This window comes from Triticum urartu, chromosome 4 (genome assembly GCF_003073215.2).
Source record: "Triticum urartu cultivar G1812 chromosome 4, Tu2.1, whole genome shotgun sequence".
NCBI lineage: Eukaryota > Viridiplantae > Streptophyta > Magnoliopsida > Poales > Poaceae > Triticum > Triticum urartu.
The window spans coordinates 33131888-33149776 of NC_053025.1; the positions used below are offsets into that span (position 1 = coordinate 33131888).

The 17889-nt window shown below is 44.6% G+C and overlaps 1 pseudogene; it reads right to left on the reverse strand.

Annotated features, from left to right (window-relative positions):
* LOC125553474 overlaps positions 1-7828 on the reverse strand; it is a 90561-nt pseudogene extending 82733 nt beyond the window's left edge.
* Between the last annotated feature and the right edge of the window lie 10061 nt (positions 7829-17889).

The window sequence follows — 17889 nt, forward strand, 5'->3', positions numbered from 1 at the left end:
TGTCCAGGCCGTGCCCTGGACCATGAGCGGAACATACTTTACGGCGACACGCTTGTTGCCGTTTGCTATGCTGACAGCCGTGGAGTAGTCGACTAGCCAGTCTTCCGGCTTCAGGGAGCCGGTATACTTGGGCGTGTCTCTTGGGAGCATGAACCCTCTGGGAAAGGGCTCGTCCCAAATGCGGGGCCCGAAACAAGGCGGACCCATCTCGCCTTCTTCCAGCGCTAAGGACCGGTGAAGTCGGTCGATCCGGTGGCGGGCGTCATTCTCTCCAACTCCCTCTCGGCGGCCAAGGCGGTCACCGAGAGTCGGATGGTCAACAGGCGGCGGGGAGACTCGCCTCTCCTTGCGGGGAGGGGGAGGCGGACAGTCGTCCCATCTTTCCACTGCTCTTGGGCGGCCGTCTTGGTCGCGCTCTATGGTAATGCGAGTCCGACTGTGGCTGACAGCCGGCTCCTTGTCTCTTCTTCCTCGGGCGCCGCCAGTCGGCGTCCGAGATGTCGTGCCTTGATCTCGGTCAAGGTCGTTGTTTGGCCGCTGCGGCGCCTCCGTGCGGCAGCCGGCCTCGTTCTGCGCGGCAGCCGCGTCGAGGAGGCGCTGGACTCGCTCCATCATGAGGCGGCGCTCTTCGCCCTCGAAATTGTCCAGCTCATCCGCCGCTGCCTCGGCGGCTCGGATGTTCTCCGCTGGTGTAGCGTACATAGGGCGGCTTGCCCCAAACAGGTTGGCGATGGCTACGCCGCGCTGCTAGACCATGCCGAAGCGGCTGGGCCCCGCCGGGGCCGGCGAGCCGCCGACGGTGCGATCCATCTCCCGCTGGTAGGCTTCTGACAAGCGCCTCATGCTGGCCAGCTTCTTTGCGCCTTCAACGAGCTGAAGGCGGCGCGCCTCCAATGTCTCTGCGTCAGCGTCTTCCGGAATGGGCGCAGTTAGGTCTTGCAGCACCGCGCCGAGTGAGTTGTGCGCTCCTCCGCCGGGGAGCTCGCCATGACTGATGACTAGCACCTCGGTGACGGTGCTTCCGTTGCTCTCTGCGCGGGGGAGAGGTTCGTCGTAGACCACCACATTGGTGGGGAACGCGTCGAGCGACACGGTGTCAGAGTCGACCAGCATCGGGTCGGTGGAGCCTACGGACTCCAAGTCTATGGTAGGCTCGCCGGAAACGTGGAGTTGATCGAGGAGGCCCGCGAGGAGGTTCTCGGGGCCGCCCGTGCCTGCGTTGGATGCAGGTTCATCGGAGAGGCGGACCTCGCCGACAAGTTCGGCCAAGGAGCTAGCCGCGCAAGAGATCTCAATGCCGCTTAGCGCGTCGGCGCAAACTCCGTCTGGCATGCCTGGCTGGCTGCGCTCGCCAAGGAGGAAAAGGGTTCCCGTCTAGAACAGATCTCCGGACGGCAGTGCACTAGGCCCCACGGTGGGCGCCAAATGTCGGAGGTTTGGTGCGACATATGCCAAAGGATGGCTTATCATGGTGGGGGCGAGTAGAATGTCGCTGGTGCCTGGAAACGGGATGAGGCGAAGACATGCACGCCGGCGAATCTTACCCAGCTTCAGGGCTCTCCGAGGAGATAATACCCCTACTGCTGCTCTGCGGGGTCTCTGCATGATCACTATGGCAAAGTGTTTACACGGTTGCTCCTTGAGCTGTTTCTTGGAGGTAGGAGAGGGCAAGGCTAGCTCTCTCCCTTCTATATGATCTGGTCTAGAGCTAATGGGTTCCAACCCTTTGCATGGGTGCCCTAGGGGGTTTATATAGGCCTACCCCCAGGGGTACAATGGTAATCCGGCTAGACGCGGGCCCAGTCGTCAGTGCCTCTGGCCTCCGTCTTCTCTGCCGACCGCTGGGGCCTGCCAACTGGCCTGGTACGGAGCCGACAGGCCACGTCCGCCGCGGGCGGGTCTTGCCGGCTGCTGATTACTGTAGCCGTGCTTCTAATGATGTGGGTTTGATCATGAGGTCGTGGCAACAGCCCCGCCGCCCGGCGGGCGATCACTGTCGCCACTCCCCATCACATCTTGATTAATGGCACGTGGGCCCCGGGGAAGGGCTCGGCCGACTCCCCCGGGCCGACTCCCGACGGGTCCGACTGGTGGTCCTCTTGCCGTCTCCTGGGGTCTCACCGACTGGTGGGACCTGCTGCCTCTAGGACGTACAGACAAGCCGTCGTGGGTGCAGGATTCGGTCCTGCGGTGCTGATGTTAGGGCTGGCATGGCAACAGTGCCACGCCGCACGGAGATCTTCTGGGGTACGGCGTGTTGTAGCCATGCCTGGCCTTGGTAAGGGGCAGGAGCGGGCTTCATTATCGCCACTCCCCTGCCCTGTCCCACTTGATGAGGTCATGGGGGGTGTTGGAGTCGCAGGCCGACTCCCCGAAGCCGGCTTCTCTGGAAGTCGGCTCTCCTTGAAGTCGTCCCTGGGACTCGGCCGTGAGTGGTCAGTCGGCCACCTTTGTCGTTGGTTCCTCAGAAGGCGGCTCTACGTCCTGGGGTCTTGAGGGGCGCATCCTGCCCCGATGTCTTGAAAGGTTCTGGGGCTCGGGTCGGCCTACCCGTGGCCCATTACTCCGACAAGATCTCTTGGTTGTTATGTTGACAATGAAAGTATACCGCTCAAAATATTATTCATATCTATTTCAAAACCGAGCTCTGGCACCTCTGCAAAGCCCTGCTTCCCTCTGCGAAGGGCTTATCTATTTACTTTTATGTTGAGTCATCATCCTATTATTAAAAAGCACCAGTTGGAGAGCACCTCTATCATTTGCATCCATTACTCTTAGTTTACATTGCGTATGACTGTGACTGGATCTCTTTTACCATGAATTACAATGTCTAGTCAGTCCTTGATCCTTAAAGGTGCTCTGCATTTATGTTTTGAGGTCTTGGAAAGGGCTTGCGAGATACCATCTTGTTATATCATATCATGATTGTTTTGAGAAGGTGTTATCATCCGAGATTTGTTATTATTGCTCGCTAGCTGATTATGCCATTGATATGAGTAAACATGAGACCTAAATGTTATTGTGAACATGGTTAGTTCATATTCTTTGCTGAAAACTTGAATGCTGGCTTTACATATTTACAACAACAAGAGAAAACAGAGTTTGTAAAAGTTTTTCTTTATCAGTTTCAGTTTATCAACTGAATTGCTTGAGGACAAGCAAAGTTTTAAGCTTGGGGGAGTTGATACGTCTCCATCGTATCTACTTTTCCAAACACTTTTGCCCTTGTTTTGGACTCTAGCTTGCATGATTTGAATGGAACTAACCCAAACTGACGCTGCTTTCAGCAGAATTGCCATGGTGTTATTTTTGTGCAGAAATAAAAGTTCTCGGAATGACCTGAGAATCAACGGAGATTATTTTTGGAATATATAAAAAATACTGGAAGAAGAATCCACATCAGGGGCCCACACCCTGTCCACGAGGGTGGGGGCGCGCTGCTACCTCTTGAGCACTGCGTTGGTTTTCCCTTGAAGAGGAAAGGGTGGTGCAGTAAAGCAGCGTAAGTATTTCCCTCAGTTTTTGAGAACCAAGGTATCGATCCAGTAGATGACCACGCGCGAGTCACCTCGTACCTACACACACAAATAAGAACCTCACAACCAACGCGATAAAGGGGTTGTCAATCCCTTCACGGCCACTTGCAAGAGTGAGATCTGATAGAGATGATAATAATAAGATAGGTATTTTTGGTATTTTTATGATATAGATTGAAAGTAAATAAAGCAAAATAAATGGTGCCAAAAATAGCTTGTTGACGGAAGATTAATATGATGGAAAATAGACCCGGGGGCCATAGGTTTCACTAGTGGCTTCTCTCAAGACAGCATAAGTATTACGGTGGATGAACAAATTATTGTCGAGCAATTGATAGAAAAGCGAATGATTATGTGAATATCTAGGCATGATCATGTATATAGGCATCACGTCCGTGACAAGTTGATCGAAACGATTCTGCATCTACTACTATTACTCCACACATCGACCGCTATATAGCATGCATCTAGAGTATTAAGTTCATAAGAACAGAGTAACGCCTCAAGAAAGATGACATGGTGTAGAGGGATAAACTCATGCAATATGATATAAACCCCATCATTTTATCCTCGATGGCAACAATACAATACGTGTTGTTTCCCTTTCTGTCACTAGGATCGAGCACCGCAAAATTGAACCCAAAGCTAAGCACTTCTCCCATTGCAAGAAAGATCAATCTACAAGGCCAAACCAAACTGATAATTCGAAGAGACTTGCAAAGATAAACCAATCATACATAAAAGAATTCAGAGAAGATTCAAATATTGTTCATAGATAGACTTGATGATAAATCCACAATTCATCGGATCTCGACAAACACACCGCAAAAGAAGATTACATCGAATAGATCTCCAAGAGAATCGAGGAGAACTTTGTATTGACATCCAAAGAGAGAGAAGAAGCCATCTAGCTACTACTATGGACCCGAAGGTCTGAAGTAAACTACTCACACATCATCGGAGAGGCCATGGAGTTGATGTAGAGGCCCTCCGTGATCAATGCCCCCTCCGGCGGAGCTCCGGAAAAGGCCCCAAGATGGGATCTCTTGGGTACAGAAGGTTGCGGCGGTGGAATTAGGTTTTCGTGGTGCTCCTGGATGTTTGGGGGTACATGGATATATATAGGAGGAAGAAGTAGGTCGGTGAAGCAATGAGGGGCCCACGAGGGTGGAGGGCGCGCCCAAGGGGGTCGGCGCGCCCCCTGCCTCGTGGCCTCCTCGATTGTTTCTTGACGCCCACTCCAAGTCTCCAAGATTACGTTCGTTGAGAAAATCACGTTCCCGAAGGTTTCATTCCGTTTGGACTCCGTTTGATATTCCTTTTCGGCAAAACACTGAAATAGGCAAAAAACAGCAATTTGGGATGGGCCTCCGGTTAATAGGTTAGTCCCAAAAATAATATGAAAGTGTAAAAATAAGCCCATTAACATCCAAAATAGATAATATAATAGCATGGAGCAATCAAAAATTATAGATACGTTGGAGACGTATCACGCGCCCCCTGCCTCGTGGGCCCCCTGACGCTCCACAGACCTCAACTCCAACTCCATATATTCGTGTCCGGGGAAAAAACCAGAGAGAAGGATTCATCGCGTTTTACGATATAGAGCTGCCGCCAAGCCCTAAAATCTCTCGGGAGGGTTGATATGGAGTCCGTTCGGGGCTCCAGAGAGGGGAATCCATCGCCATCGTCATCATCAACCTTCGTCCATCACCAATTTCTTGATGCTCACCACCGTGCCTGAGTAATTCCATCGTAGGCTTGCTGGATGGTGATGGGTTGGATGAGATTTATCATGTAATCGAGTTAGTTTTGTTAGGGTTTGATCCCTAGTGTCCACTATGTTCTGAGATTGATGTTGCTATGACTTTGCTATGCTTAATGCTTGTCACTAGGGCTCGAGTGCCATGATTTCAGATCTGAACCTATTATGTTTTCATGAATATCTGTGAGTTCTTGATCCTATCTTGCAAGTCTATAGTCACCTACTATGTGTTATGATCTGGCAATCCCGAAGTGACAATAATCGGGACCACTCCCGGTGATGATCGTAGTTTGAGGAGTTCATGTATTCACTATGTGTTAATGCTTTGGTCCAGTACTCTATTAAAAGGAGGCCTTAATATCCCTTAGTTTCCAATAGGACCCCGCTACCACCGGAGGGTTGGACAAAATATGTCATGCAAGTTCTTTTCCATAAGCATGTATGACTATATTCGGAATACATGCCTACATTACATTGATAAACTGGAGCTAGTTCTGTGTCACCCTATGTTATGACAGTTACATGATCGATCGCATCCGACATAATTCTCCATCACCGATCCAATGCCTACGAGCTTTTCATATATTGGTCTTCGCTTATTTACTTTTCTGTTGCTATTGTTTCAACCACTACAAAACCCAAAAATATTACTTTTGCTACCGTTACCACTACTATCATATTACTTTGCTACTAAATACCTTGCTACAGATATTAAGTTTCCAGGTGTGGTTGAATTGACAACTCAGTTGCTAATACTTGAGAATATTCCTTGGCTTCCCTTGTGTCGAATCAATAAATTTGGGTTGAATACTCTACCCTCGAAAAATGTTGCGATCCCCTATACTTGTGGGTTATCACGCCCCAGGGGGGCAGGCGCGCCCCTTACCCTCGTGGAAACCCCGTAAGGTGGTTTTTGCCCTTCTTTCGCCGCAAGAAAGCTAATATCGGATAAAAATCGTGTTCAAGTTTCAATCCAATCGGAGTTATGGATCTCTGGGAATATAAGAAATGGTGAAAGGCCAGATCTGGGAGCGCAGAAACAAAGAGAGATAGAGAGACAGATCCAATCTCGGAGGGGCTCTCGCCCCTCCCATTCCATGGAGACCAAGGACCAGAGGGGAACCCTTCTCCCATCTAGGGAGAAGATTAAGGAAGAAGAAGAAGGGGGGCTCTCTCTCCCTCTCTCCAGGTGGTGCCGGAACGCTGACGGGGCCATCATCGCGACAACGATCTACACCAACAACTTCACCGCCGTCATCACCAAATCTTCCCCCTCTATGCAGCGGTGTAACCCCTCTTTTACCCGCTGTAATATCTACTTAAACATGGTGCTCAACGCTATATATTATTTCCCAATGATGTATGGCTATCCTATGATGTTTGAGTAGATCCGTTTTGTCCTATGGGTTAATTGATGATCGTGATTGGTTTGAGTTGCATGTTTTATTATTGGTGTTGTCCTGTGGTGCTCTCCATGTTGCGCAAGCGTGAGGGATCCCCGTTGTAGGGTTTGTAATATGTTCATGATTTTCTTATGGTGGGTGGCGTGAGTGACAGAAGCACAAACCCGAGTAAGTAGGTTGTTTGCGTATGGGAATAAAGAGGACTTGTTACTTTAATGCTATGGTTGGGTTTTACCTTAATGATCTTTAGTAGTTGCGGATGCTTGCTAGAGTTCCAATCATAAGTTCATATGATCCAAGAAGAGAAAGTGTGTTAGCTTATGCCTCTCCCTCAAATAAAATTGCAATACTGATTACCAGTCTAGTTATCGATTGCCTAGGGACAAATAACTTTCTTGTGTGACAACAAGCTCTCTACTAAAACTAACTTAGTTGTGTCTTCATCTAAACAGCCCCTACTTTTTATTTACGTGCTCTTTATTATCTTGCAAACCTATCCAATAACACCTACAAAGTACTTCTAGTTTCATACTTGTTCTAGGTAAAGAGAACGTTAAGCGTGCGTAGAGTTGTATCAGTGGTCGATAGAACTTGAGGGAATATTTGTTCTAACTTTAGCTCCTCGGTGGGTTCGACACACTTACTTATCGAAAGAGGCTACAATTGATCCCCTATACTTGTGGGTTATCAGGGAGCGGCGATGCGAGCGGCGCAATCCTGGTGATCTCCCTCGGCTTGTCGGCAACGAGCTTGTCGACGTCACCATGGTCGCGATGCTCGGCGACGGTGAACGTGATGCCATCGCCCGGCTGGTAGTGGATCTCGTAGCGGTCAGCCGTGCCGGGCACGAGTCGGAGGTGGCTGGCAAGCGGGTAGTAGGCGTGGAGGGCTTGGGAGAGTGAGGCCTTGAGGTTGGAGAGGATGGCGGGGATGTCGGCATCGGCGACGAGGTGGTAGAAGAAGACACACTCGACGGGTGGGAGGTCGAGGAAGAAGACGTCAAAGAAGGTGAGCGGGAGGAAGGACTCCAGCAGGGCTGCGCCGGTGCTCATCGAGCGCGCTACGAGAGTGGTGTCGAGGACGCTGAGAATCGGGGGTGGCGAGGCTTGCTGCACTGGCGCCATTGCCGTTGTTAGGTATGTGTACTTGGTGATGAAGCAGAGCAGCTATATATGGGCTAGCTAGCTTCGTCGTGTTGTATGTCCTGCTCAAGTACTGACACCATCTTAATACTCCCAGACCCAGGCTAGCCAAGGCCTTGCATGGCGCCATCTCCGATGATAACGTGCCAGTTTGGTGGCGGTGCTCTGCGGAGCTGGTAAATACAGTACGTATGACTTTTCCAATGCTAGTTTCTTTTTGAGAAAATTCTACTGCTAGTGAATTTCGGGACTGTAGATTTCGAGTTTTCCAGTGGTTACGATGCCCTATTTGCCTGATGTGAGAAAAAACAAACTAGCTTAGCTAGCTAGCCATTCGAACCTGCTCTTGACTCTTGATACGTCTCCAACGTATCTATAATTTTTGATTGCTCCATGCTATTATATTATCTATTTTGGATGTTAATGGGCTTTATTTTACACTTTTATATCATTTTTGGGACTAACCTATTAACCGGAGGCCCAGCCCAAATTACTATTTTTTTGCCTATTTTAGAGTTCCGCCGAAAAGGAATATCAAACGGAGTCCAAATGGAATGAAACCTTCGGGAACGTGATTTTCTCAACGAACGTGATCCACGAGACTTGGAGTAGGCGTCAAGAAACAACCGAGGAGGCCACGAGGCAGGGGGCGCGCCTACCCCCTGGGCATGCCCTCCACCCTCGTGGGCCCCTCGTTGCTCCACCGACGTACTTCTTCCTCCTTTATATATATCTACGTACCCCCAAACATCTAGGGGCACCACGAAAACCTAATTCCACCACCGCAACCTTCTGTACCCGAGAGATCCCATCTTGGGGCCTTTTCCGGAGCTCCGCCGGAGGGGGCATTGATCACCGAGGGCCTCTACATCAACTCCATGGCCTCTTCGGTGATGTGTGAGTAGTTTACTTCAGACCTTCGGGTCCATAGCTAGTAGCTAGATGGCTTCTTCTCTCTCTTTGGATCTCAATACAAAGTTCTTCTCGACTCTCTTGGAGATCTATTCGATGTAATCTTCTTTTGCGGTGTGTTTGTCGAGATCCGATGAATTGTGGGTTTATGATCCAGATTATCTATGAACAATATTTGATTCTTTTCTGAATTCTTTTATGTATTATTGGTTTGTCTTTGCAAGTCTCTTCGAATTATTAGTTTGGTTTGGCCAACTAGATTGATCTTTCTTGTAATGGGAGAAGTGCTTAGCTTTGGGTTCAATCTTGCAGTGCTCGATCCCAGTGACAGTAGGGAAAATGACACGTATTGTATTATTGCCATCGAGGATAAAAAGATGGGGTTTATATCATATTGCATGAGTTTATCCCTCTACATCATGTCATCTTGCTTACGGCGTTACTCTGTTCTTATGAACTTAATACTCTAGATGCATGCTGGATAGCGGTCGATGTGTGGAGTAATAGTAGTAGATGCAGAATCGTTTCGGTCTACTTGTCGCGGACGTGATGCCTATATACATGATCATGCCTAGATATTCTCATAATTATTCGCTTTTCTATCAATTGCTCGATAGTAATTTGTTCACCCACCGTAATACTTATGCTATCTTGAGAGAAGCCACTAGTGAAACCTATGGCCCCCTGGTCTATTTTCCATCATACAAGTTTCACATCTACTTTATTTTGCTATCTTTTACTTTCAATCTATATCATAAAAATACCAAAAATATTTACCTTATTATTATTATCTCTATCAGATCTCACTCTTGCAAGTGGCCGTGAAGGGATTGACAACCCCTTTATCACGTTGGTTGCGAGGTTCTTATTTTTTTGTGTAGGTACGAGGTGACTCGCGCGTGGTCTCCTACTGGATTGATATCTTGGTTCTAAAAAACTGAGGGAAATACTTAGGCTGCTTTACTGGATCACCCTTTCCTCTTCAAGGGAAAACAAACGCAGTGCTCAAGAGGTAGCTAGAAGGATTTAGGGCTGATCTGGAGTCCGTGCGGGGCTCCGGAGAGGGGAATCCATCGCCATCGTCATCATCAACCTTCCTCCATCAGCAATTTCATGATGCTCGCTGCCGTGCGTGAGTAATTCCATCGTAGGCTTGCTGGACGGTGATGGTTGGATGAGATTTATCATGTAATGGAGTTAGTTTTGTTAGCGTTTGATCCCTAGTATCCACTATGTTCTGAGATTGATGTTGCTATGACTTTGCTATGCCTAATGCTTGTCACTAGGGCCCGAGTGCCATTATTTCAGATCTGAACCTATTATGTTTTCATCAATATATGAGAGTTCTTGATCCTATCTTGCAAGTCTATAGTCACCTACTATGTGTTATGATCCGGCAACCCCGAAGTGACAATAGTCGGGAACTCTCCCGGCGATGACCATAGTTTGAGGAGTTCATGTATTCACTATGTGTTAATGCTTTGGTCTGGTACTCTATTAAAAGGAGGCCTTAATATCCCTTAGTTTCCAATAGAACCCGATTGCCACGGGAGGGTAGGACAAAAGATTTCATGCAAGTTCTTTTCCATAAGCACGTATGACTATATTCGGAATACATGCCTACATTACATTGATGAATTGGAGTTAGTTCTGTGTCACCCTAGGTTAAGACTGTTACATGATCGATCGCATCCGACATAATTTTCTATCACCGATCCATTGCCTACAAGCTTTCCATATATTGTTCTTCGCTTATTTACTTTTCTGTTGCTATTGTTCTCATCACTATAAAACACAAAAAATATTACTTTTGCTATTGTTACCTTTTACCATCGTTACCACTACTATCATATTACTTTGCTACTAAACAGTTTGATGCAGATACTAAGTTTCCAGGTGTGGTTGAATTGACAACTCAGCTACTAATACTTGAGAATATTCTTTGGCTCCCCGTGTGTCGAATCAATAAATTTGTGTTGAATACTCTACCCTCGAAAACTATTGCGATCCCCTATACTTGAGGGTTATCAAGACTATTTTCTGGCGCCCAGGGGGTAGGGCACGCCCCCCACCCTCGTGGTTGGTGGGTGGCCCACCTCTGGTACTTCTTGCACCCAATATTTTTTATATATTCTGAAAAGTGCTTCTGTGGAGTTTCAGGACTTTTGGAGATGTGCAGAATAGGTCTCTAATATTTGCTTCTTTTCCAGCCCAGAATTCCTGCTGCGGCATCCCCCCTCTTCTTGTAAACCTTGTAAAATAAGAGAGAATAGGCATAAGTATTGTGACATAATATGTAATAACATCCCATAATGCAATAAATATCAATATAAAAGCATGATGCAAAATGGACGTATCAACTCCGCCAAGCTTAGACCTCGCTTGTCCTCAAGCGAAAGCCGAAATCGAAAAATATGTCCACATGTTTGGAGATAGAGGTGTCGATAAAAATGAAATGCTGACATGATGGCATCATGATCACTCTTAGATATTGTCATATGATCTCTTATGCTAAAGTAACAATTCAATCACAATTTCAAGTATGAATCATAAATTTCATTGAAAACTAACAAACTCTAATCTTAGTCATTGAGGCAATTGCAATTTATCATAACATAGGAAAGAGTCAATATAAGAGCTTTTCAGCAAGTCCACATACTCAACTATCATTTAGTCTTCCACAATTGCTAACACTCACGCGATATTTATGGTTATGAAGTTTTAGCCGGACATAGAGAAAGATAGGGGCTTATGGTTTTGCCTCCCAACCTTTTACCTCAAGGGTAATGTCAACCATAATAGTTCATGAAAACTCACATCCAAATAGTTATATATATCTGGATCTTTCCAACACATTGTGCTTGCCAAAGGATAAAATGTAAAAGGAAAGGTGAAAATCACCATGACTCTTATATAAGGTAGAAGGTAAAAAGTAAAAGATAGGCCCTTCGCAGAGGGAAGCAGAGGTTGTCATGCGCTTTTATGGTTGGATGCACAAAATCTTAATGCAAAAGAACGTCACTTTATATTGCCACTTGTGATGTGTACCTTTATTATGCAATCCGTCGCTTTTATTTCTTCCACATCACAAGATCGTATAAAGCTTATTTTCTCCACATTAATTGGTCATAAATATTTAGAGAGCAATTTTTATTGCATGCACCGATGTCAACTTACTTGAAGGATCTTACTCAATCCATAGGTAGGTATGGTGGACTCTCATGGCAAAACTGGGTTTAGGGATATTTGGAAGCACAAGTAGTATTTCTACTTGGTGCAAAGAACTTGGCTAGCATGAGAGGGAAAGGCAAGCTCAACATGTTGGATGATCCATGACAATATAATTTATCTCAGATGTAAGAAAACATAACCCATCATGTTGTCTTCCTTGTCCAACATCAACTCTTTAGCATATCATACTTTAATGAGTGCTCACAATCATAAAAGATGTCCAAGATAGTATATTTATATGTGAAGACCTCTCTTTCTTTATTACTTCTTATTAATTGCAACGATAACCAAAACTATGTTTGTCAACTCTCAACAACTTTTATTCATCCTAATCTTTATATGTGAGCTCATTACTTTCCATAAGATCCATATGATCTCTTTATTTCTTTTATTCTTTGTCTTTTATTTATTCCCTCAAGATCATAGCAAGATAATCAAGCCCTTGACTCAACACTAATCTTTATTATATATAGCTCACGGACTCGATTACATAGAAGGATCATAAAGCAAAACCCACAACTAGATCATACTAAAACTTTATTCTACTAGATCAAGATATTATCAAAAGGATCGAACTAAGAAAACGGTAAAGATAAAGGTGATGGTGATACGATACTGGGGCACTCCCCCAAGCTTGGCGGTTGCCAAGGGGAGTGCCCATACCAGATACTCAGTTCTTCTTTGTTGGTGAAGGAGATGGAGTTGTTGATGATGTAGGCTTCTTCCTTAAATTGCGCCTGAGGACAGAATTTTGATCCCTGAGGTCGTCGTTCTCCTGCTCCAGTCTTAGTATCTTTTTGCATAATTCTTGTCTGTTTTCCTGCAAGAGGCGAAAAGGGTTAAACTCGATCTTAGGTTTCTTTGCTCTATCCGGGAGGCTTGACTTTTTTGAACTCCACATGCATGTCCCCGGGTTGAGGTAATGGGAATTCATCTTCATCTGAGCTCGTCTCCTCCTTTCCCTTAGGTTCATAGTCCTCTTCTTCTTCCGTAGTCCAACCACAATGCTCCACATCCCCATAGACTTTAGGATCTGCAAGGTAATCAGCCACATAGCTTTCTCCTTCCGAATCTTGGGACGACATGTCGCTCAAATCTGCAGCAGGACAGCTCGAAACAAAGACAAGAGATATTTGTGTGATACAGTAGTAAAAACCTTCGGGAGATTATATAATGAATTTTTACCGACCAAAAGAAGTATCGTGCAAGAAAATGGAGTCCGGAGAGCACACGAGGTGCCCACGAGGCAGGGGGCGCACCCGGGGGGTACGGCGCGCCCTCCACCCTCGTGGAAGCCCCGTGTCCTTTCTGGTCTTCTTCTTATTTTCCTATTTTTTATATATTCCAAAATGAAGAAAAATTGCCATTACAACTGTTTTGGAGTCGGTTTACTTACTGTACCACGTACCTATTCCTTTTCGAAGTCTAAAACGTTCCGAAAAGTGTCCCTTATATATTCCTCCGGGGTTACGGTTTCAATAATATTATTTTCAACATTCATGGGATTACCTGAGATATAATGTTTGATTCTTTGACCATTCACCACCCTCGGATTTGTGCCTTCGAAGTTGTTGATTTTTATGGCACCGGAATGATAGACCTCCTCGATGATGTAAGGACCTTCCCATTTAGAGAGAAGTTTGCCTGCAAAAAATCTTAAACGAGAGTTGTATAGCAATACATAATCACCTACATTGAACTCACGCTTTTGTATCCTTTTGTCATGCCATCTTTTAACTTTTTCTTTAAACAGCTTAGCATTTTCATAGGCTTGGGTTCTCCATTCATCAAGTGAGATAATGTCAAATAACCTCTTCTCACCGGCAAGTTTGAAATCATAATTAAGCTCTTTAATGGCCCAATATGCCTTGTGTTCTAGCTCAAGAGGTAAGTGACAAGCTTTTCCATAAACCATTTTATACGGAGACATACCCATTGGATTTTTGTATGCAGTTCTATAAGCCCATAATGCATCGTCAAGTTTCTTGGACCAATTCTTTCTAGATCTATTAACAGTCTTTTGCAAAATTAATTTGAGCTCTCTATTACTTAATTCTACTTGACCACAAGACTGTGGGTGCTAAGGAGATGCAATTCTATGATTAACATCATACTTAGCAATCATTTTACGAAAGGCATCATGAATAAAGTGTGAACCACCATCAGTCATTAAATATCTAGGGACTCCAAACCTCGGAAAAATAACTTCTTTAAGCATCTTAATAGAGGTGTTATGATCAGCACTACTAGTTGGAATAGCCTCTACCCACTTAGTAACGTAATCAAAAGCAACTAAAATATGTGTATACCCATTAGAGGAAGGAAAAGGTCCCATATAATCAAAACCCCAAACATCAAATGGTTCACTAACAAGTGAATAATTCATAGGCATTTCCTGACGTCTACTAATATTACCAATTCTTTGACATTCATCACAAGACAAGACAAACTTACGGGCATCCTTGAAGAGAGTAGGCCAATAAAAACCGGATTGCAATACCTTGTGTGCAGTTCTATCTCCAGCATGGTGTCCTCCATATGCTTTGGAGTGACACTTGTGTAGGATCTGTTCCTATTCATGCTCAGGTACACAACGTCTAATAATACCATCTACTCCTTTATAAAGATGTGGGTCATCCCAAAAGTAATGTCTTAAATCATAGAAGAACCTTTTCTTTTGTTGGTATGTGAAACTAGGTGGTATAAATTTAGCAACAATATAATTAGCATAATCAGCATACCATGGAGCAGTACGAGAAGCATTTATGACATTTAATTGTTCATCAGGAAAGCTATCATCAATAGGTAGTGGGTCATCAAGAACATTCTCTAACCTAGACAAGTTGTCTACAACGGGGTTCTCAGCTCCCTTTCTATCAATAATATGCAAATCAAATTCTTGTAGCAAGAGAACCCATCTAATAAGTATAGGTTTATCATCTTTCTTTTCCATAAGATATTTAATAGCAGCATGATCAGTGTGAATAGTTACTTTAGAATCAACTATATAAGATCTGAACTTATCGCAAGCATAATTTCTCTGGGCATTGTCTAGAGTTTTACTAGCATATTGAATAACATTTAGTTTATCAACTCTTTGTCCTAGAACAGCACCTACAGTATAATCACTAGCATCAGACATAATTTCAAAGGGTAAATTCCAATCAGGTGGCTGAACAATAGGTGCAGAAGTCAAAGCTTTCTAAAGTATTTCAAATGCTTCTACACAATCATCATAAAAAGACAAAAGGAATATCTTTTTGTAATAGGTTAGTCAGAGGCTGAGAAATTTTTGAGAAGTCCTTAATGAACCTCCTATAAAAACTGGCATGACCTAGAAAACTTCTTATACCTTTGATGTCCTTGGGACACGGCATCTTTTCAATAGCACCAATGATGTCTACTACACAACCTTCTTCTTGTAGACGTTGTTGGGCCTCCAAGTGCAGAGGTTTGTAGGACAGTAGCAAATTTCCCTCAAGTGGATGAGCTAAGGATTATCAACCCGTAGGAGGCGTAGGATGAAGATGGTCTCTCTCAAGCAACCCTACAACCAAATAACAAAGAGTCTGTTGTGTCCCCAACACACCCAATACGATGGTAAATTGTATAGGTGCACTAGTTCGGCGAAGAGATGGTGATACAAGTGGTATATGGATGGTAGATAAAGATTTTTGTAATCTGAAAATATAAAAATAGCAAGGTAACTAATGATAAAAGTGAGCACAAAGGGTATTTTAATGAGTTGAAACGAGGCCTAGGGTTCATACTTTCACTAATGCAAGTTATCTCAACAATAATAACATAATTGGATCACATAGCTATCCCTCAACATGCAACAAAGAGTCACTCCAAAGTCACTAATAGTGGAGAACGAACGAAGAGATTATGGTAGGGTACGAAACCACCTCAAAGTTATTCTTTCCAATCAATCCGTTGGGCTATTCCTATAAGTGTCACAAACAGCCCTAGAGTTCGTACTAGAATAACACCTTAAGACACAAATCAACCACAAAACCCTAATGTAACCTAGATACTCCAATGTCACCTCAAGTATCCGTGGGTATGATTATACGATATGCATCACGCAATCTCAGATTCATCTATTCAACCAACACATAGAACCTCAAAGAGTGCCCCAAAGTTTCTAACGGAGAGTCAAGACGAAAACGTGTGCCAACCCATATGCATAGGTTCATGGGTGGAACCCGCAAGTTGATCACCAAAACATACATCAAGTGAATCACGTAATATCCCATTGTCACCACAGATACGCACGGCAAGACATACATCAAGTGTTCTCAAATCCTTAAAGACTCAATCCGATAAGATAACTTCAAAGGGAAAACTCAATCCATTACAAGAGAGTAGAGGGGGAGAAACATCATAAGATCCAACCATAATAGTAAAGCTCACGGTACATCAAGATCGTATCACCTCAAGAACACAAGAGAGAGAGAGAGAGAAAGAGATCAAACACATAGCTACTGGTACATACCCTCAGCCCCGAGGGAGAACTACTCCCTCCTCGTCATGGAGAGCACCGGGATGACGAAGATGGCCACCGGAGAGAGATTGCCCCCTCCGGTAGGGTGCCGGAACGGGTCTAGATTGGTTTTCGGTGGCTACGGAGGCTTCTTGCGGTGAAACTCCCGATCTATTCTGTTCCTCCATAGTTTTAGGGTATATGGATATATATAGGCGGAAGAAATACATCAAGGGAGCCACGAGGGTGGAGGGCGCGCCCAGGGGGTGGGTGCGCCCCCCTGCCTCATGGCTTCCTCGTTGATCCCCTGACGTGCACTCCAAGTCTCATGTATTGCTTTCTTTCCAAAAATAACTTTTCCAAAGGTTTCATTCTGTTTGGACTCCGTTTGATATTCCTTTTCTTGGAAACACTGAAACAAGGGAAAAACAGAAACTGGCACTGGGCTCTGGGTTAATAGGTTAGTCCCAAAAATCATATAAAATAGCATATAAATGCATATAAAACATCCAAGGTTGATAATATAATAGCATGGAACAATGAAAAATTATAGATACGTTGGAGACGTATCAACATCCCCAAGCTTAATTCATGCTCGTCCTCGAGTAGGTAAATGATAAAAACAGAATTTTTGATGTGGAATGCTACCTAACATATTTATCCATGTAATTCTCTTTATTGTGGCAAGAATATTCAGATCCATAAGATTCAAGACAAAAGTTTAATATTGACATAAAAATAAAAATATTTCAAGCATACTAACAAAGCAATCATGTCCTCTCAAAATAACATAGCCAAAGAAAGCTATCCCTACAAAATCATATAGTCTGGCTTTGCTCCATCTTCACCACACAACATATTTAAATCATGCACAACCCCGATGACAAGCCAAGCAATTTTTTCATACTTTTGATCTTATCAAACATTTTCAATCTTCACGCAATATATGAGCATGAGCCATGGACATAGCACTATAGGTGGAATAGAATGGTGGTTGTAGAGAAGACAAAAAGGAGAAGGTAGTCTCACATCAACTAGGCGTATCAACAGGCTATGGAGATGCCCATCAATAGATATTAATGTGAGTGAGTAGGGATTGCCATGCAACGGATGCACTAGAGCTATAAGTGTATGAAAGCTCAAAAAGAAACTAAGTGGGTGCGCATCCAACTCGCTTGCTCACGAAGACCTAGGGCATTTTGAGGAAGCCCATCATTGGAATATACAAGCCAAGTTCTATAATGAAAGATTCCCACTAGTATATGAAAGTGACAACATAGGAGACTCTCTATCACGAAGATCATGGTGCTACTTTGAAGCACAAGTGTGGTAAAAGGATAGTAGCATTGCCCCTTCTCTCTTTTTCTCTCATTTTTTTTATTTTTTTTATTTTTTTTGGGGCCTTCTCTCTCTT